Source organism: Callionymus lyra, chromosome 14, assembly GCF_982586985.1.
Source record: "Callionymus lyra chromosome 14, fCalLyr1.hap1.1, whole genome shotgun sequence".
NCBI lineage: Eukaryota > Metazoa > Chordata > Actinopteri > Syngnathiformes > Callionymidae > Callionymus > Callionymus lyra.
The window spans coordinates 18958550-18980957 of NC_141831.1; positions in this window are offsets into that span (position 1 = coordinate 18958550).

Sequence of the window (22408 nt, forward strand, 5' to 3'; positions counted from 1 at the left end):
ATTATCGTTTTGGGTAATATTATTGTCATTAACCTTATATTCTAATCTAGGTGAATTTAAAAAGATGTATTAGTGATAAAAAATTCCATTTTGACATAATAATGGCTTCACTCCTCCAGCCAGCTGTAATCGTGCCAGCTTTGTTTATACAACAAGTCCCTTGGAGGTGGAGACTTCTGGGATGGATGACATGTGGCGACCAACCTGAATTCTTGACCAATCACAACAGAGTGGTAGTGCTTATTGAAAACAAGATTTCATCTCCAGAAAAACAAGTGTTTTCAGGGGGCGGAGCTTAAGATCATTTTCTAATGTAAATATTTAAATGAAAAGAGAGACAATAGAGTCCAATATATATTGAAGACACAGTTAAATCAACATTAGTTGCCTTTAAGTTTGAATGACAAAGGATAAATCCCATAAATCCGAGTATATAACAACTTTTTTTTAACTTTTTGTTATAAATAAATACATTATTAGGTAAATTGTTGTACCAAAAACTAGTGTAAAAATTATATTTATACTGTTAAACATATGAGAAAAGGATGTTAAATTGACCAAAAAGTTGGACAGAAAAATAAAACATAATATGTACTGTATATAAAATATATTTATTATACAGATGTGTGGAAAAAATAATAGATCGAAAAAATGTGGACGTAAGAAAAAACAAATAAAAGGAAAAATACATTAAAATAAAAGGAATGGACAATTAAAAAGATTATAAGGATATAGGATAAAACAAAACAAACAAATAAATTGACATTAACAAAAGCAGTCGATTGAGTTTGAAAAGGTAACCCGGAGATGAAAAGAAGAAATAATTAAAAACGACAGCTCATGAAAGAAGCAGATAAGGAAACCCTGTGTCTCCTCTCATTAAACTCTTCCTTCAGTTCTTTTGCTTCCTGATTTCTTTTTCGTCCATTTTCCCTCAACTCCACCTCCGTCCTGCTCCGATCGAAACTTATTAGCTCCATTCTGGCTTTCTTTGTTTAGAATTATGACCACAACAAAAAAATAATATAAAATAAAATAAATACATTACTATTAATCTATTTAAATAAATAGATTTATAGATCTTTAAATAAAATAAAAATAATAATGTTTTGTAGCCGATTATGAACATTATTAAACCTTTTAATACAGTAATGTATTGATGGTCTTCATGTAGCCTCATGAAGTATTGTCATTATTTCTGCACTATTTTCCTTTGTTTTGAACAACTGTTCTAAGGAAACATCATTTTGAAACTAATGGCGCCACCTACTGACCTCTTAACAACATGACACTGTTTCATAAAGCTTCACCAGCTCATCACTCCTGGAATGATAACATAAAGCGTAGGATATTAAAGTGGTGAAACAATAACCAACAAAAGAAAAAAAAATTGAGAACAGGATCATGTTCTTTTTTACCCTCAAATAATAAACCAATACAAATAGAAAAGTTGAATGAAAGAAGACGTTTGAATGACACAATATTACCTTGAGAGTTCTTCCTCTTCTTCCTGACGGACCCTCAGCTCCACCTCCGCCTCACTCGGATCGAAACTCATTACCGTCATTGTCACTTTTTTTTGTTGTTGTCGTTCTTCCAAACGTTTCCGATGGAGAGACACGACTCCCTCAACAAACACCTCGACACCTGCGGCTCATTGACGCCCGTCATCGCACCTGCCCGACACCGAACCTGACGTCAGATTTACCGTCGAGGGTCCAGCTAAATCACGCCGGCGACACTTTAACTGTGTTCTCGGCGACTCTTTATGTGCGGAGCGATTGTAAATCGTGGCCCACTCTGCTCTCCTCATCCCACCAGCTGTCCAGTTTCACTTCCTCGCCGACTGGCGTCTTCACCCGCAGCTGAACTGTCGAGGCTGGACCAGTGCAGTGACACACCAGTGAGTCTGTGTGTCGCCCGGAGACGCATCTGTGCTCACACTTGAGTAAACGTGTGTCCTTTAGAGGCGTTAATGTGGTATTTCTGAGACTGTGTTTTTCATGTGTGTGTTTTTTTTTGTGTCACCAGTGTTATTTTTATAGTTCAATACATTTTGGGTAAAAAATAATTGAACCGTGTTCCTTTTTGTGTTGCAATTAAGCTTCCGACCGCTAGATGGCAGCATTCATTAAATCTTCTGCAGCTAAAAGGACATTGAAATCCAGCAAGATCCCGGCAATGACTGAGAACTAGAGGATACAAGTGGATTCCAGCTGCTTTTTAAATCTGATGTTTGGACCAATTTTGGTATCAAAACAAATGAAAACTCTTCATCAAGAGTCAAGTGGTCTGTGATTTCTACAAAGTACTCAGAAAATACTACAAATATATCCTGGTTACTACAGTATCACAATATATAATATCGTTGCCCCTAGATCGTGATACGTATCGTATCGGCAGAATTTTGCAAATAAACAACCCTAGTTTTCTGTTTACTTATAAGTGTGTATTCTTGCCTACTTTCATGTTTCTATATTTTACGTGTTGTTGTATTTGTGTGTAAAATATATGTTTCGTGTTTTGTGTTATTGTATTTTTGTTGGTTTTTGATTGTGTATCTTTGTACACAGGTGGTTTTGTGTTCCTGTCCTCAAACGTTTTGGTATATCTGTGATGTTTTTGTTTTTTTGTATGTTTGCATATATTTGTGCATGATGTGTGTGAAATTGTGTTTTTTGTGTACTTTTTTTATGTTTTTTACAGTTCTATATATGTGCATGTTGGTTCTAATGTATGTTTTTGTAGTTCATTGTTGGTTTTGTATCAAAGTAATTGTATTCACGCAATCATGGCATGTGTTTTGTGTTACATTCTTTAGTGTTTTGTGTTGATCTTTTGTGCACTTTCATCTGACGTGTTTAACCCTTGTGCCTCTGGGTCAAGATCACATGACCTCCACCACTGCATATGTATTTAAGGAACCCAGGGAGGTCGTTCACCTAAAACCAGAGACAACACAAGGGATACCAGAAACATGTTTTTGGCCCTTGTGTATTTGTCTGTTGAAATATGCTGTCCTTAAACAAAAGTAATTCAGCTTAATGTTATTTTACAAGTGGTTGAAAATAAAAATAAACTAGTTGTAAAAGTGAATGTCGACATCCTGGCCACAAAGCCAGATAAATGCAACTAATAATAATGCAAAGTTTGGTTGAAAGCAACTTAAAACACGTGTATGTTTGATGTCTTACCACTTTTATTGAAAACACTTGTATTTATCATTCCAGTCAGCAACATTTGAGAAACAGCTCCAAAGTGCCGAAGGTTAAAACAGAGCTGAGCAACTTTAAAATAATGAGGATGCAAACAAACAAACAAACAAACCGCCTGATGAATCTCCAATTATTTGCCTACCCTGTTGGATCCGACTCATGGCGGCTGTCCTGTCCACACATCCTGGGATATCTGGACGTTCTAATGAGGCTGAAATTAATAAGACTTTCATCCGACATCAAACATGCATCTTATTTGCACTTTAGAAGTTGATTCCTCGCCTTTTAATCCTGCTTTTTTTTCACTTGTCGAATAATTCTGAACAAAAAAAACATTATTTTCATCTTCAGAATGATTTGTCTTTGGCTGAATAAACAACAATGGACCTCATTAGAACTTGATATGTGATTTCTCACTGCTGGGAAGGACTTGAATCGTTCTGCTTTTGACCCTTATGAAAAATACATTGTGTTTCTTAGTCTTCCAGAGGAGTCAGTGCTCCTTTTAATTCTATCTTAACGTCTAAAAACAACCAAAATTTACATGAATAAAGAGAAATGTACGCATCAAAAAAAAAGATAATAACATGAAAAAAGAAAGGAAAGGGAATAAAGATAACAAAAATAACAATCACCTGGTAATGAGTTTGTAAATAAGGAATTATTAGACAAAAAGGAGAGAAACAAACAGTTCAAGTAACTAAAATATAATCATTTAAAAAAAACAAAAAACAATTGGACAATATTTCAATCTTAAGGAAAAAATGTTTTCAGACTAAATAACTCGCCTCCGGTTCTCATTTGCTCACTTTGTTTGTTCCTGAGTTTGACTTGTTGGTCCAGAAATAAATCAAAATTTAACATTTAACCTTTAAAATAATATTGAAAAAAAGGCAATAAATAAAAAAAGAATAAACAAAAAACAGTTAATATCAATTAATATTAATATATATTTTTCAGACCGTATTTGATTGTAAATTACATTAATACATTTTGTGAAATTGAGAAAAATAAACATCTCTTGTAGGATATTATGGAGTAGAATAAAACTTAAATGAATAAATGCATTTAAAATAATATAAAAGGTATATATAGAAAAGTAAAATTAACAATCATACCAGAAACAGTAGCAAAATGAATGTACTTTTTTATATAATCAAGTAATTTAAACCACAAACAATCAAACAATATTTAATTCTACACGTGATTTTAGAATTTTTGAGAAATGATGGACATTGAAAACATTGAAAGAATGGAATGATAAATATAAATGTCTCTTATAGGATATTAAAGTGGACAAAACTTAAATGGAAAAACAAAACAAAAATATTAAACAAGGAAATAGGATAAAGCAAAACAAACAAATAAATTGACATGAACAAAAGGAGTCGATTGAGTTTGAAAAAATAACCCGGAGATTAAAAGAAGAAAAGATGAAAAACGACAGCTCATGAAAGAAGCAGATAAGGAAACCCTGTGTTTCCTCTCATTAAACTCATCCCTCAGTTCTTCTGCTTCCTGATTTTTTTTGTCCCTTTTCCCTTAACTCCACCTTAACCTCGTCCTGCTCCGATCGAAACTTATTAGCTCCATTGTGGCTTTTTTTTTGTTCTTCTCTCAAAGGTTCCGATTGAGGGACAAAACTCCAGTGCTGCTGAAAAAGATTATTATTATTATTTTGAAATCAGACTTGTCTTTGTTTTATTGCATCATTAGTTCATGATGCAATCAGGGGGAATGTAAGGAAATGACGACTTTACTGTAATCAATCATCTAGATTTAACACACATTTCAAATAGTCACTTGATTAACTGATAATCTTTCATATTTAATTCATATTAAATAATCCTATTCGTGCATTGCATTCACTGACTGCAACACAAGGCCGAGGTCACAAAGCCTCACACACACAGAAAGATTAAAGAATCCCAGATTCCAGGAAGTCTGGACACCTGTTTGAGAACTCACACTGAAGGACACAAGTCGCTGGGAAGAGACAGATTCTAGAAGTCAACAACTTTTGGTAAGTTTCCACTACGATCACGTGCGACGGCCATCTTAGAATCAAGTGTTTACAGTTACTGACCAATCCTACATTCACATTTGACGTTAACCTGAATATTCTACTATAAAGATCCACCATTTTGTCTGATCTTGGCGTTCTGGCATTCGAAGATGTCTGCGATAGATCTCTCTGCTTGCTAGCGCCCGTGTTCACGTAAGTTTGTCTCTGACTTCTGCATAATTCACTAAACGAGCATTTTTCTTAAACTCATCCCTGTGTCTGTCCTTCATTCCATCACCACGTACGAGGCTGGGGAGGGGTCGGTTCATCGGAACAGAGAAACCCCTAACAATACAAATCTAATAAATACTTTTACACATGATGACGATCTGTGTAGGTTTAAAGAAAACTTGAGTCGCCCCCAATATAGACCAGGTTTAACTTTCTCAGGAGATTATGGATGTTTTAACTATTAAAAAAGATTTTTGAGTAACGTATACGGAAACAGTTGCTCCGACTTGTAGAAAAGGTAAAATAGAGAGTTTTTGATAATCCTCGAGTCACTTTGTTGCTGTGCAACTAATCCGACCCATCTGCTCGCTCCACATTTACTACAAATAAGCAAGTTTATTTATAAAAACCCCTGCAGGCGAGCTTCTCACGTTCATTTATCCTTGACCTTCGTCTTAAAAATCAAAGTGATTCTGATCAGATTCTGCTGACAACATAAGAGATGACTTTCATCCCATCTTGTTAAACAGAGCGGCGTGATATCGAAACCGTTTCTGTTCTGATGAAATAAACAACGGGTTCCGGCGGGTTCATGTTTTTGGCCCGTAGTAAAGGATGTTTTCTCCAGGACACGTCGGAACATCATCAGTGAGAAGACGATCAAAATGTCAGTTTATTGCAAATGAGCTCCTTCCATCGACAGATGCTGCCGACCAGACGGTTCTGGTCAAGTGAGAGTCGGCGAGGATGTATCCATGTTTCCTCAAAGCTAATCGAGGAGGGACTCTTAACATTTGTTTTTTGAGGGAAATTATCGTAATAGCCGGAATAACAATCAGACTAGAAGAAAACTCTTCATTGTACTTGTACATATACTTACACCTTACACACTTACTCCAGCTTAGATAAGTAGACTCTAAATATCAAGAGAAACAATGCTTAGTCTTAACACAAAATGAACTGGTGCAGGGAAGACTGTATTTTAAACTGCTTACCGTGCGATCCGGCCCTTGAAACATAAATATTCTGGCCTTGTTTTAGTTTTATTTTGTTATTGCGGTTGTTTTTTTTACTATTAAACTCGCTTCCGGTTCTCATTTGCTCACTTTGTTTGGTCCTGAGTTTGACGTATGTGGACATGTTGGTCAAGAAGTTGGACCCTAATTTTTCCCTAATAGTTTTCAAATGAAGGGCCAACAGAATCAATACTTAGTGTTTTTAACTATGGGACTCAAAGGGTGTGAGTTAGGGAACTGTTACCTGTTATATCCAACATGCACCTGAAAGAGAATCTGAGCAGGGTTGCCATGGTAGTCATCGTAACCTAGAAACGCCACCAGTGGTATTTTATTTGTTTGAATATAATCATAAACCGTCATGATTTCTTATGTCTTCAGCACTCATCACCGGCTCTATTTGCATCGATTCACGTCCTAGGTTTGTGTCGTCATTCGTCATATCCGGTCCATCTGTGGGCGATTCTTTCCAGAGCCCATCGTTGACGTCACGCAAAAAAGCAACAGAGGAGCCAATCAGAGGCGTCTCTTGTTACACTTTCAGAGCGCAGGAGACAAGCAATGAAGGTGCATGTTGACATTGTGTTCCTCACTAGGTAGCACTCGCCATTGTTGAACTTCAAGGATGCAGGATATACTTAAAATGCGTTTGCACCTTGCATCTATTTCTACATGAAATTAATGTTTTTGGACCAATTTCTTGGTCAAATGGCACTTAAGACTGTGGATCAGAAAATAAAACAAAGCACAAATATAAATCTGTTTAAAAAAAGGTACAAAAATAATAATTATAAAAAAGGGACACAATGATAGTAATAATGTATAATAAAAAGGAGGTGTCTCGCCTGCAGTTAATACAAAACTGTGCAGCGAGAATTCTGACCTGCTCTAGTAGAAGAACTCACATTTCCCCCGATCCTTAAAATTCTTCACTGGCTGCCAGTTTCTTTCAGGATCAATTTTAAAATTCTTGTTCTTTTTATGTACAGCTAATTTACCCATTTTTTTGTTAATAAGTTTATTCATTCATTCATTCACTGTCCATGTGCCCTAAATAATGGTTCTACAAACTATCTGTTTCTATACGATACCTCGGTCCGAGCTATTTCTGTCAGTGTTGTGACGATTTGTTTGTTGAGATTCTCTTTGATGCACAAACGCGGTGCGAGGGGCAAGAACGTCGATGGTTAGATTGATTAAATGAAGCTTCATGGTTCACGAGTTCTATCACTGCCTCCACATAAAACCTAATTAAACATTCCTTTTCATGTTCTAAACTGGAACATACTGTACCCTGGTTCCTGTGAGCCGGGATGTAAGATGTAAGTTCTTTCTGGAGTTTTTCCGATCCTTCATAGCAAGACAGTTCCGGTAGCCATCGTTTGAGATCGGTAGTAAATCAGGATTTACTGAGTATTTAATGTTCCTTACAGCGTTCTCCTGGACACGGAGGTCAATTGATGATCAACATTTTCACCGGAGGACTCAAAATCAGCAAAGAAGCAGATTTACTGGTCGATCTATTGATCAGCCTAACGAACATTTAACGCATCTCTAATGGACGGGTATCAATGTCCACCTTCATGAGATCTTCCGATCTCAAATGTGTCTCCACAAGATTGTCCACTGTAAAGGAAGAGAAAAATGTAACGCATTCATCTCAAGGATGAGCAAAGTTGAAAACCGAATAAAAAAAAGGTAAAAATGTAATAGGATCCGTCAGCCGGTTAAGTTGGAGTGAAGTAAGTATTGTTTCAGGCATTTTTTAAATCACATTTGTAAATACAGTTTTTTTTCCGCTGCGTGAACTCATGACTGATTGTACGACAAAACTAGTGGAAAAATCTCTCTTCATGTGCTCCAATAGAAACTCCTACATCTTAAAGTCACACAAGGTTTACAGGCTGCTTCGGGTTCTTTCAGGCCATCCATCCAGACTGTGGGTGTCACACATGGTACCAAGTGATGGTTTTGCGACCTTCTAGTTAGATCCAAAAAGTCGTTCCTTAAAGAGTCTCTGTCAGCTTCCTATTGGATTAGCTGACATTGGTAGTGATTTGCTGCCATCTAGTGGTCAGAATAAAATGCATTTAGGTCATGAAAGGACATGTGTTGGCTTGGCTGTTATTTTATTATGTGAATAGCTATACATCCATCCATCCTTCCATCCATACATCCACCCATCCACCCATCCACCCATCCACCCATCCACCCATCCACCCATCCACCCACCCATCCATACATTCATGCAAACATCCATTGGTCCATCAATCCATTCATCAAACCATTAATGCATCCTGCCATCATTTCATCCATCTAACCATAAAACCATCCCTTTTTCTATTCATCAAAGCACCCACCCACCCACCCATCCATCCATCCACCCATCCATCCATCCATCCATCCATCCATCCATCCATCCATCCATCCGTCCATCCATCCGTCCGTCCGTCCGTCCATCCATCCATCCATCCATCCATCCATCCATCCATCCATCCATCCATCCATCCATCCATCCATCCATCCATCCATCCATCCATCCATCCATCCATCCATCCATCCATCAATCATCCATCCAGCCATCCATCCATCCATCCATTCCATTCCATTCCATTCCATTCCATCTCTCCCTCCCGCCCTCCTTCCCTCCCTCCCTCCCTCCCTCCCTCCCTCCCTCCCTCCCTCCCTCCCTCCATCCATCCATCCATCATCCCTCCCTCCCTCCCTCCCTCCCTCCCTCCCTCCCTCCCTCCCTCCCTCCCTCCATCCATCCATCCATCCATCCATCCATCCATCCATCCATCCATCCATCCATCCAGCCATCCATCCATCCACCTTTAACAAAGTTAAGGATTCATTCTATTTTTCTCTCCAAATCATCCCCTGCGATCGGCTGCTTGTCCGTCATCACGACCTCTCTGACCAGAGTCTGCAAGGTTTGACCCCAATTTAGATCTGGCAGAGTAAACCACGGGTGTGTGTCCAACACTAAATGTCCCTGCAAGGGCATGAAGATGAACATATTTGTGTCTAACGGGTCATTGTGGAACTGATTTTTGTATTTGTTTTTTAAACGGTTGCAATCCTGTTTCGACAAATGACTAGAAAAGCGACACAATGCTGACGTAACGTTGATGGGAACAGACTGTTTTGATGTCCTCTTACAAAATGGAAACAAGAGAGTGTGTGTGTGTGTGTCTGTGAGTGCAGATGTGTGAGCTTATCTGTGTGATTAGCAGCACTTAACATGTGCTGACAGATAATCAATAGAAGGTGGTGTTTTTTAGCTTTTAGGGAGAACTATTTATAACAGACTGCACAACCACTCTCCAAATCAAATATTTCCATGGGACATGCAAGTGCTCACCAGCAGAATGTGTGTGTGTGTGTCTGTGAGAGAGTGTGTGTGTGTGTGTGTGTGCAGCCTGCACTCAATGCAGAAGTTCCAGATGTGCATTATGTCATAAATATAAGCCCTGGATTCATTTCAGTTTTGGTGATAATGAAATTCTTAGTGTGTTTTTTGTGAGTGGAGGTCTTGAAGATGAGACCTGAAAATCTTCCATCAATGCATTACACGGATCATAATTTACAAGTCAGAAACACAAATATATTATTTAAACCATTTGAATTAAGAATTATTCACTGAATGTAACATGTTTTATTGCATCTATTATTTATGATTAATCCAGAATTTGTAACTAATTGTATTCAAATATTTGAGTTTTATGGCCTTTAACAATTCAAAATACTAAACTTTTATTGGATTCATTTGATTATATGTTGTGTATCTAAAACAAAATGAGACCCTTGGCTGAGGAATGCACTTTCTCTGTGCTTTTCCAATAACTTTTCTTTTTTTTTTAGAAACAGAAAACCTTTATTGCCAGCGTTGTAATTTGTTGCGGTGGTAATACAAATGTTAAAAATGCAATAATACAAATGAACCAAAAATATAATAAGAAAATAAAATAAATCAAAGTAAAATAAGAGACATCATTAGTCATTTATGGAATTTTGAATTATAAACTAGTTTATTTAAAAGTGCTCATACAGCATTCAAGTTAAATATTTTATCGAAGAAAATGATAACTGAGAATATTAAATCAAAGAGTTTACATTAACATACATGTCATGTTGGTCCCTTCTGTATTGGCTCTCCGGATGATAAAAGTTGTATTTGATGTACATCCGAGTGTTTGGACTCTCACTCGCTCTCATCCCGAGATTGGCAAAGGTTTCCCCTCGGAGTGACCCGGGGTGTTTTGCATCCAGGGACTCAGTGACCCCTCGTGACCCAGTTCACGTTCACGTTCACGGACATGGAAGATGGACGATCGCTTCAATTCTTTTCCCTTTGTCTGATAAATTATTAAGTCTCAGGGCCCTCTGTAGCTCGGCAGGTCACCGCCTCAATCCACGTCGCTACGGTTACCACGGGGTCGACCTTGACGGAGGCTCTGGACCCCGAGATCATCCGGCCCTTTAAAGAAATGTCCTTCTGGTATGGAATCATAAAACCATCAAATGTATATTTTAAATTCTGTTGAAGAATACATGAGCTTGAATTCTGAGGGTTTTTTTCCCCTTCCTTGTGTCCTGGCCTCTGCTCACATGCACACGATCTGATCTCTGAAGCACAAACAATAAAATATATGTCAGTATAAAGGACTTAAATCAGGCTACTCTGATTGGTGGATCAGTTTTTCTCATACACTTAAATTGCCTTCATTTGTCGAGAGAATAGCGTCGTGGAAAGGCTGCCAAAGAATTCTGCAGATTTGAATTCATCTTTGTCAAACGCAATCATGCAAGAGGTCAAAATGTTAGAATATACATAGAAGCGTCTCAGACAGAACGCCTCTCTAGGGTTGTTAGTTGTTATTTGTTTCACAATACTGTAGCATTTTTAAAACGGTTGTTTAAGCTAAAAATCTTATTTGTTTTTTGTTTTTTTACAATTGACATGGAAATATTCAAAGCATTTTTTCATTTTTATGTTTGTGCAATTAAACTTTGATTGGACAATAAGTGACAGAAGTCATAATGTTCTTTCCGCAACTTGGGAACCCTGAAATCTTTGCTTGATCCCGGCGATGACTGAGGACGAGAGGATACAGTCGACTCCAACAGCTTTTAAAGCTGATGTTTGGACATATTTTGCTTTCAAAACAATCTAAATCAGTTACGACTTCTTCAAGAGTCATGTGGTCTGTAAATTCTGCAACACCAGAGTCAAGTACTCGACGATTCTACAAATATATCCCCGTTCCTACAGTTGTACAAATCGAATCGTTGTCTTGTGATACGTATCATAGCTTCAAATTCTTGCCAACACACAGCCCTGGCGTTTTGTGTACCTTAATGCATGTGTGCAGTCATTTCTATTTTCATGTTTATATATACATGTGTTGTGGTATGTGTGTATAAAATATAAAGATTATTTTCAAAACACACCCCTAGTCTTAAATATGTACTGGGAAAATTCTTGCAAGTAAACAGCCTCTAAAACAGAAATATTAAATGCTTCATTTATTGTAGTTTTGAAGCACTTTAAATTAAAATTTGATAATGTTTACCTGTCAATCTTGATTTGAGGTATTGGGTTCACTGTTGGTCTCGGGATGTTCGCAGGATTTTTTTTAAATTATTTTATTAATAACTAAAATAAGCAATGAAACCAAAATGATGATTGATTTTGTCATCTTTGGAAAGAAAAAGCAGTCAAATAATAACATGATGAATAATTGACGTTCATTTTATGCAAATCCCGGTGGTGATCAGCTTTATAGTGTCTTCTCTCCTGAGGGTGTTTTAAACGCTCAAAGTCTCCAGACGCTCCTCAAGAAAAGCCACTTGATGTGGTTCGGTCGTCTTGTCAGGATGTTTGCCTGAAGCCTCCCTGGTGAGGTGTTCTGAGCTACTGGGGAAAAGGCCAAGATCACTCTGGAAACACCTCAAACATTCCCTCTGAAGACCTTGAGAGAGAAATGTCTGTTTACTGGGGAAAAAAAAAAATATGGATGGATAAACAAATGCATTCGAAATCCATCAAGATGAATTCTGAGAGCTGCTTTCTCCGTGTGTGTTTAAAAATGTACTTTTGATTATAGGAGACAACTGAAGCAGAGAGAGAACTCATCATCCATCTTTCTTCTCTTTACACTTGTAATCTCCCACCATCTCTACTGTCTTCCCAGCAGCCAGTGTTGTGGCAGCTGTCACGCCGCGTCCTGTCACCAAACAAAACAACTCCATAATTAACTCATAAATCTTGTAAGGCATGACAACATTGATTGGTCAATTAATCCACGCAGTTCTTGGATGTTAGGAAATGGAATTCAGGCGTGGATGTATAGACACAGTCAAAAACAAACCAATTATGGTATGTTTTATTCAACTCAGAACTCTCTGAAGAGAAAGAATATTGAAAAACAGCAACATTTGAATTAAGAAACTTTCTCGATGAATGCGATACAACTGGAAAAATGGTTAACCCAGATGAAACTTCGGTGGAGGCCCACAGCGGTTCTGACAATTCAGTCCTTCTAACTGGGTTTTCGAAGCGAAAGACTGATCGAACTGTTCCCTCAGGACGGTTCGTGCTCAGAGTCCTCACAGTTTTATCAGATAGAGTGAATGACTAGAGGCCTTGGGGCCGAAACTATCTCAACTTATCCTCAAACTTTAAGTGGGTAAGAGGCCCGGCTCGCTGGCTCGGAGTAGGGCCGGGAATTCGAGCCTCCCACTGGTCAACTTTTGTAAGCAGGAACCAACGAAGCAGAGTTTAACAACAGTCCTGATGAATTCCCTTGCCTGGTGGAGATGCTGCAGTTGCAGGTCTTGGTGGTTTGAGCGAAAGAAGAAGAAAAAGTACCGCCATTTTCTGACTATAAACCACTTTGTCCCACCCTCATTTATAGATTCTAACGCAAAAGTGGATAATAAATATCTACAAAAAGTACAAAAAAACGATTATGACAAAACATTTTTATGAAGAGTTACAGTTACAGTTTGTGTAATTTTGGATGCTTTTTTTTAACAGCGTACGGTATTAACTTGAATTGTTATAGGCGTCCTGATTGGCTAAAGGAGTACAGAATGCGTTCGGCTAGCCAGATTTACATAAATGTTCAATCACTAAAACAGCTTCAACATCTACCCATAACTTTTTACTGTAAAAACACCTGCACCAGAGGCACCGTCAGAGGAACTGTAAAATACGCGGTATAAATATATATATATATAACCGGAGTTACTGGTAATAATTTCTTATGTGTCAAACCTTGTAGATTGATTATTAAAATTAAATTTGTAAAAAATGTTTGGGCTTCAAAACTGGTTTCGATCTTCCGTTTCATTTACTAGTATTGTAAATCTGCAAAAGTTTGAACTTTGAGAGTGTTTATATGAGAGAACTGTGAGAAAATGTTAATGCCTGGCTGAGAAAAGTGTATAAAAGTGTGTGGTTAGGGGTTTTGCGGACTTAAAACATGTATAATTATTGTAAAAAATAAAGCTGATTACTTTGCAGATTTTGTCAATTGCAGGTTATTTTTAGAAGGTATCCCCGCGATAAATGAGGGACCACTGTAACTGAATAATAAATAACTTTATTAAACAATTAAGAAACCAGTTGGTTTGCCAACAAGAAGTTTTCTTAACGAACATTTTAATAGTTTAACTCTAACCTAACTGACTGACAAATTGACCTAGTTTTTCAAAAGAATGAAACCTGATGAGCGTGATATGGAGCACATTTAATTGGGTTTTTACACATGGAAACTTGTTCTTAATAAGATTTGAAAAAGGTTATGATAAGGTATGCCTAAAATATGTAGGGAGGACACCCTGGAAAGTTTTTTTTTTTTTTTTAAAAGGCAACACATAACCAATCAAGCCAACTGAGAACATTTTGCATTTTGGGAGGAAACCAGATTAATTTGGTGTTTAATTACCATGTTTCCTTCCAAAAAGTACTGACAAAATAATCCATTTGAATAATTCAAGAAACTGCTGTGATTGACGTAGAAAATGATTTTTTTTTTAAGATCCAAGGACTTATTTAATTGCGTCTCTGATTCCTCCACTATGAGGTGGACGTGTTTTAATTTGGCGTACTAAAAATAGCCGCCCGCATTTGAACCTCTGCCCCAATTTCTGAGCTGCAGACGACTGAGCGACGGTCGGGAGGAGTCTTTAAGGACAGGCTGGAACCTGCCGCCCCACCAGACCTCCAGGACGGGATGAGAGCCGGGGCATCGTCCTCCAGCATGCAGTCGTCATCCGGCCGCGGCTTCCTCTGTAAATTGGGTCGTTACGAACATGTTTGCTGCTTTGGGAGCTTCGTCCCCTGAAGCTGAGCGCCAGTGACAGAACCCACGTTACGTAAGAGGAGGAGCAGCCACTGATGCGTCTCTGATGGATGTGTTTGTTTCCCAACTTTTGGGCTGCAGCTGCGTTTAAGTCCAACACCAGCAGTCGACGGGAGGCTTGTTGATCATCAGGATGAAAGTGAGATGATAGTATCTCATGATATTTGTCCCTCGTGATACGAGTATCTTGTGATATTGATACCTCGTGATACGAGTATCTTCAGATATATATCTTGTGATATGAGTATCTAATGATATTTGTACCTCATGATACGAGTATCTTGTGATATTGATACCTCGTGATATGAGTATCCAATGATATTTGTACCTCATGATACGAATATCGTGTGATATTGATACCTCGTGATATGAGTATCTTGAGATATATACCTTGTGATATGAGTATCTAATAATATTTGTATGTCATGATACAAGTATCTTGAGTTATTGATCCCTCGTGATACGAGTATCTTGAGATATTGATACCTCGTGATACGAGTATCTTGAGATATATACCTTGTGATATGAGTATCTAATGCTATTTGTACCTCATGATAGGAGTATCTTGTGATATTGATACCTCGTGATACGAGTATGTTCAGATATATACCTTGTGATACCAGTATCTAATAATATTTGTACGTCATGATACAAGTATCTTGAGATATTGATCCCTCATGATACGAGTATCTTGTGATATTGATACCTCGTGATATGAGTATCTTCAGATATATACCTTGTGATACCAGTATCTAATAATATTTGTACGACATGATACAAGTATCTTGTGATATTGACACCTCGTGATACGAGTATCTTGAGATATATACCTTGTGATATGAGTATCTAATGATATTTGTACCTCATGATACGAGTATCTTGAGATATTCATACCTCTTGATACAATATCTTGATATATTCATACCTCATAATACGAGTATCTCTACATATTTATACATTGTGATACAAGTACCTTGTGATAGTCATACCTGTTGATATGAGTATCTAATGCTATTTGTACCTGTTGATATGTGTATTTTGTGATATTGATCACTCGTGATACGAGTATCTTGTGATATATACCTTGTGATACGAGTATCAAATGATATTCGTACCTCATGATACTAGTATTTTGTGATATTCATACCTGTTAATAGGAGTATCTACTGATATTTGTACCTCTTGATATGTTTATCTCGTGATATTCATATCTCAAATCTGATATTTATACATAAGGAGTATCTCCAGATTTTCGTACCTTGTATCTCTAGATATTCGTACCTCATGATACTATTATCTCTTGATATTCATACCTTCTCATTAGGTATTTTGTGATATTCATACAGGCATTTTGAGATACTCGTACCTCATGATCAGGCATATCATGATAATTATACCTATATACAAGTATCTCCAGATCTTCATACCTATTCTCTCCAGATATTTTTACATTTTGATATGAGTATCTCGAGAAGTACATACATTGTGATAGGAGTATCTTCTGGTATTCATACCTCATGATACGAGTATCCCATGGTATTCATACCTCGAAAACGATAATAGTACCTCGATACTAGCATCTCTAGATATTTGTACCTCCTAAAACAAGTATCTCTAGATATTCATAACTCTGATAAGCACGTCAAGATATTCATAACTCATGATACGAGTATCTCCTTTTATCCGTACGTAGTGATATGAGTATCTTGAAAAACCTCATGATATGAGTATCTTGAGATATTTATACCTTATGATAGATGCACTTAGTGATGTTCATAACTCATGATATGAGTAATAGTTGTACTTTGTTATACAAGTACCTAGAGATATTCGTACCTCGTAATACAAGTATCTTGAGATACAGTATACTATATCCTTGTCAGGCACAATACCGTCCCAATGTCAACACGTACGAACTCAAACCATCAACTAAAATCTAAACTAAAGAACTACACTTGTGAACTACAATGAACTGTTCATGTTGGTGAACGTCACTAAAAAGAACTGTACACAGTCCGTCTACATTATCGAACTGTTGATTTTGAAAATATCCGGACATTTATAAGAAGAAATACATTTTGTGACATGACGCACCTGAATGTCGGCGCACACACTTCCCAAAATAGACTTTCTGGCGGCGTCTGTACTGTACACGGTCGGCAGGAGAACACTCGGCTCGCTGTTGACTCAACTTCAGAGATTTTAACATGTAATATTTATATAACGCCGGCACAACGTGAGGTCCAGGTCGCCTGAGTGTGTGATACTCACCATCTGTGTCTTTCAAGTGAAACCCTTCAGAGAATACGACACTCATCAGCATTTTTTCCTCCACGATGATGAATCGTCTCGCCGCTCGAGGAGCGAGAGTCGTCAACAACATAAATAACTGCTCCGTGATGTTCCTCGAATCAGATTCATTATAGAGCGAGTCACAACATTTATCACACACTTACGGACGACTCAAACATATTTGTTTTCAATCAGCTTTTTCTATCTTTCCGTCACCGTCCAACGCTCGTGACGGTGACGGAAGCCAAGCCTGAAGAACTTTGTCGGCTGTTCGTGATTTGGGGTTTTAATGGGAAAAAGAAGAGATTCTTTCGGGAGAGATTCAATCTTTGTCCAGGTGGACACCACAGTATATTGACACTTTTATACAACTATGGATTTGAGGCCAATCTGATGCTACGTCCTCAGTACTTGTCAGGTTCAGGAAAACTTAATACTTGAAAATGTTAACAAGAGGGAACTATGAAAAAAATAAACTGTAATAAAGTTAATTAGATACTTATTCACGTTAGTATTAAAAGCCAAATAGCCACTTATTAACCATTATAACGCACTAAATCCCACCTTGTTCAAAACCGGTGTAATTACTGGTGTATTAACAGTGAAATGAAAAAGTAATAAAAGATTTATTTTGGTAAAAACTAATTTCTCTCTATTTACTACTTATTAGGTGTAAGTTCGATGACAGAAATAGTTACTGTTGTTAATAACATCTTCTTTAAAGTAAAAAAACAACCACTATAAAAGTATAAATAGCTCCTTAATTACTGAAAAACAAGTATTTGAAATTGTAAATATGTTAACTATTCTGAATTGGCAGCATATTTATACTTAATTCACAAGCATTTGAACGGTTATAACGCTGAAAATGTTTTGCACTTAACATTCTTTTACTGGTATTAACAGCCTCTTAACTTACTACAAATACTTATTTTTCAGTTATTATGTTATGGTTGCTATTTACACTAGTACATGTTTGCTTTTATATTTCAAAATAGACTTTAGAGTGTGTTATTACTTTTCTCATTGTATTTACATACATAAGCTATTTTTCACCAAAGTTAACCTTTTTTGTAAAGTAATCTTACACTTTCAATGTCGACATTTAGTAGTTTGCAAATTATTATTTATGTACTCTCTCACGTTTTTTTGTTTGTAACTCAGAATTTAAAACTACTTCTAATTCTATCTAAGACTGTCGCTCAGTTGTCTTCATCTTCATCTAAAATGACGCACTTTCTGTACATATTTTTAGCTGGTTTGTAGCAGAAGTTTAAAGAACAAGTGATACAGAAAGGAAGTACTCCGAGTAAATATCGCGAGTTTTTCCTCTTGTCGAGGATGTAATACAAGAGGCACGTTAAAGACAAGCACCAAGTGTAATTTTGGACAAAGACGAAGACAACTGAGCTCCAGTCGATACATTGAAATGAACAAACATTTTTGTGTATAACTCTAAAAAGGAACAGGTTACTCTTAAAATAATCCCAAACCTTAGTCGACATGAGGGTGAGTAGAAAATTAATAATGTTAAAATTTTAGGTGAACTAACACTTTAATCCCTGTGTTATCTCAGGGTGTTGTTATTAGATTATTATTAATATTATTACAGCAATATTGTATCAGGCTACAGTCAAGTATGAAAAAACTACTTTATTCAACCTGAACTGAACTAGTGGTAGCTACTAATTATCCCGCCTATCTTACTTATGCTGCACAATAAACTGCAAACTCCCATGATCCCTTCCCAACAGTGAGAGCTGGCTACAATATTAATATACTTTCACTCTACTTGAAGAGGGAAACATTTACCATCTCAAACGCCATCAGTGTAAAAGCACTTTTAATTGAGTAGAACATTAACGTCTGCGCCGCGGAGTACTTTTGAATTTCAATCACTTCATTTGTAAAGGAAGCGGCGCGGCTCCGTCTCAAACACACATGTGGAAATATTCAACGGGATTCTAGATGATGTCGAACTTGCGTGTCCTGAATTCAAAGCGAGAAAGAAAAGTCAACACCGGCGGTGTAAACCCAGTGGACCGGATCCCTGTGAGAGCTTCCATTTGTTTTCCTGGATGATTTCCAGCCGAGAGATAACGAAGCATCAGGTCCGGAGTGACAGCACCGGCCGAGCGGAAACCAAACAAACATCTACACAAGAACCGTAAAAATAACCCACTTGGCGGCGCCCCCACAGGTTGAACGCGACCGAAATCTATCTGTACTGAAAGATGATTTATGAGGCGCGTTCTGGACGATCGGGCTGGTCCAGACATCACTGGCAGTTCATCACAAGCTCACAAGCTAAGAGTTTTAGTCCAAGATTCTCTTTCAATCCAACTCCATCCACCGTACAGAACATTGCTGGAAATCTGGATCTTTATTGACACAGATCATGGAAATCATTCTTAACCCTTGTGTAATCTCCGGGTCAAAGTGACCCGGTGGCCCCGAAACAAATGTGTTTGAGGTATCCCCTGTCTTATCTCCGGGTCAAAGTGACCAGGTGGCCCCGAAACAATTTTTTTTTGAGGTATCCCCTGTGTAATCTCCGGGTCAAAGTGACCCGGTGGCCCCGAAACAAATGTGTTTGAGGTATCCCCTGTCTTATCTCCGGGTCAAAGTGACCAGGTGGCCCCGAAACATTTTTTTTTTAGGTATCCCCTGTGTAATCTCCGGGTCAAAGTGACCCGGTGGCCCCGAAACAAATGTGTTTGAGGTATCCCCTGTCTTATCTCCGGGTCAAAGTGACCAGGTGGCCCCGAAACAAATGTGTTTGAGGTATCCCCTGTCTTATCTCCGGGTCAAAGTGACCAGGTGGCCCCGAAACAAATGTGTTTGTGGTATCCCCTGTGTTATCTTCGGGTCAAAGTGACCCAGTGGCCCTGAAACAAATGTGTTTGTGGTATCCCCTGTGTTGTCTCGGGTTCAAGGTGAACCCACATTTGTTTTTTCTTCATATATAGTGTGTGAGAAAAATATTTGACCGCCCATTTTTACGGGACTTGTTATTTTTTTTAGGGTAGCTAAGCAAAACCCTCACAGGAAAAGGTTTGAGTCTCAGTGGAGTGCTCAAACAAATAAGCTATCAAGGCTAGTTGCAAATTTCAAATAGAATAATAAAGGAACTTAAAGTATTTTAAAGTATTTAAAAATTAGGATTTCTCAGACACAAATTGAGAGAATTCTGACCTGCTCTAGTAGAAGAACTCACATTACCCTGATCCTTAAAACTGTGCATTGTCTGACATTTTCTTTCAATTTTAAAATTCTGGTTCTTACTTTCAGAGTTATTCATGGTCAGACTCCTCCTTACATCACTGATCTGATCCAGCCTTACACCCCAGCTTGGGCTCTGAGGTCTGTGGATCAGAATCTACTGATGGTTCCTGAACACGGTTCAAGACCAGAGGAGAGAAATCCTTCCAGACTGTTGCTCCTAAGCTTTGGAACGATCTTCCTCTCCCTCTGTGTTTGATGGATCTATTGACTTTAGTTTTTTCTGACGTTGATGGTCCAGTGTATAACATAGTCTAGTATGTAATGTAATCACCCAACTATGGGTCTAATAAAAACCTCTCCCAAAATGATCATACAACACATCCCCCCCCTTTTTTTTGTTTGCCTTTTCTTCTAGAGCCTCATGATGCGGATGTTCCGTCCACTAACATATTTACTAAGAATTCTTTCATTGAAACCCGGATTAGTTTCCAGACCACTGAGCAAGGACGGTGGGCCGGACAGGAAAATCCGATCAGATCAGCAATCTTCTTCATCGTCGGACGCTGGAGCAGATGTGTGGTGTAACCCCGGCGCCGCGACCTTGACTTCTCCCCTTTCGCCAGCACTCAGGAAGTGACTGTGACTCCACAAAACGACTAGTGCCAACCATTGATTACCGCTAGCACACAACGCCGGCAGATATCGGCTGCTCAGTTACTGTCATTGCCCCGTCGCTTCCTGACCACTTCCTCTCTGGTTGTTCCATCGCTCCGGGGCGTCGCGCATACCATAATAGTCAGCCACTGTTTCAATGTAAGACTTCAACCAGCAGCCACAACCTTTTATAATCTGGATGTTGATGGTCATGAAGGCAGAAAGACAAACTTATAATGTGAATTAAAACTTCTTTTCAACGTTTATTTTTGCTTCATTGTTAATACAAGTGTATTTAAGATAATAATTTTGCCCCAGTGAGGGTTTTGAGGTGATATTTAATCCAATATGCAACCACTGATACCCACAGACTCAGACCTACGTACAGTTTAGAGTTCCCGGTCAACCCCTTTAAATTTTTTGGACTGCGGGAGGAAAGCGGAGTACCTGGAGTAAACCCACGCAAACTCCATGACATCACTGTGCGCTCCAATAAATTAAATGATACACAAAATAGTTAATTATTATTTTAAAAATCTATTCCTCAAGGGAAAATATTTTATACTTTCAACATGTATTTCTAATATTCCCAATATATGAATTCAGAAGTTTTTATTTATTTTTATTTTATTTATTTTTAAACTAATTCTGATTTTTATTTTTTAGTTTGGTAACTTTAAAACGTATAATGTTTTATGGCACAGATTTCACTAAAAACTTGATTATGGTGTCTATTATGGTTGAACTATTGATTGAATAAAATTGTCATTTTTGTAGGTGGATAAAGCAAAAAAAAAAACGGATATTTGAAAAGTATTTTTATACAGAAGAATATTGCATTCATGTTTTTCTGGGTAATTCGTTTTTTTTTAGTCTTTTAAGTATTTAAATATTTTTTTTAAGAGTACCGTAACTATTTTTGTTTTTCTAGGTCATTTTGTATTCCGTTTTTCAAGGATTTTGTTTCTTTTAGTGATATATTGTCACTACTTATCGGGGAAAATCCCAGAGAACCAGAGTTCTCACATGGAAAATAAAAAAAAAGTATATAGTAGATTAAATAAATTCAACTTGATTATGGCTGCTTTAGCATAGTATATATATAAGTATAAACTTGAGTTAAAAAAAAATAATCTTACAATTTATTTTGACATGAACGTTTTTAATTAGAAATATCATCATCAACCTGTTGATTAATTTACCTTTATTTTCAGCAAATAGGTTTGTATCAAACCATTAAACCGGAAGCCTGAAAAAGTGTCTTTTTTCTCTCTCAAAACCTGAGGATTTATTTTTAAAGCGATCCGCTGTCAGTCCAAGGTCCCCTCCGATGTTTGCCGAGGCGTCCCCTCTAATTTTAGGAAGGCAGGCCGGGCCGTAATGAGAAGCGACACT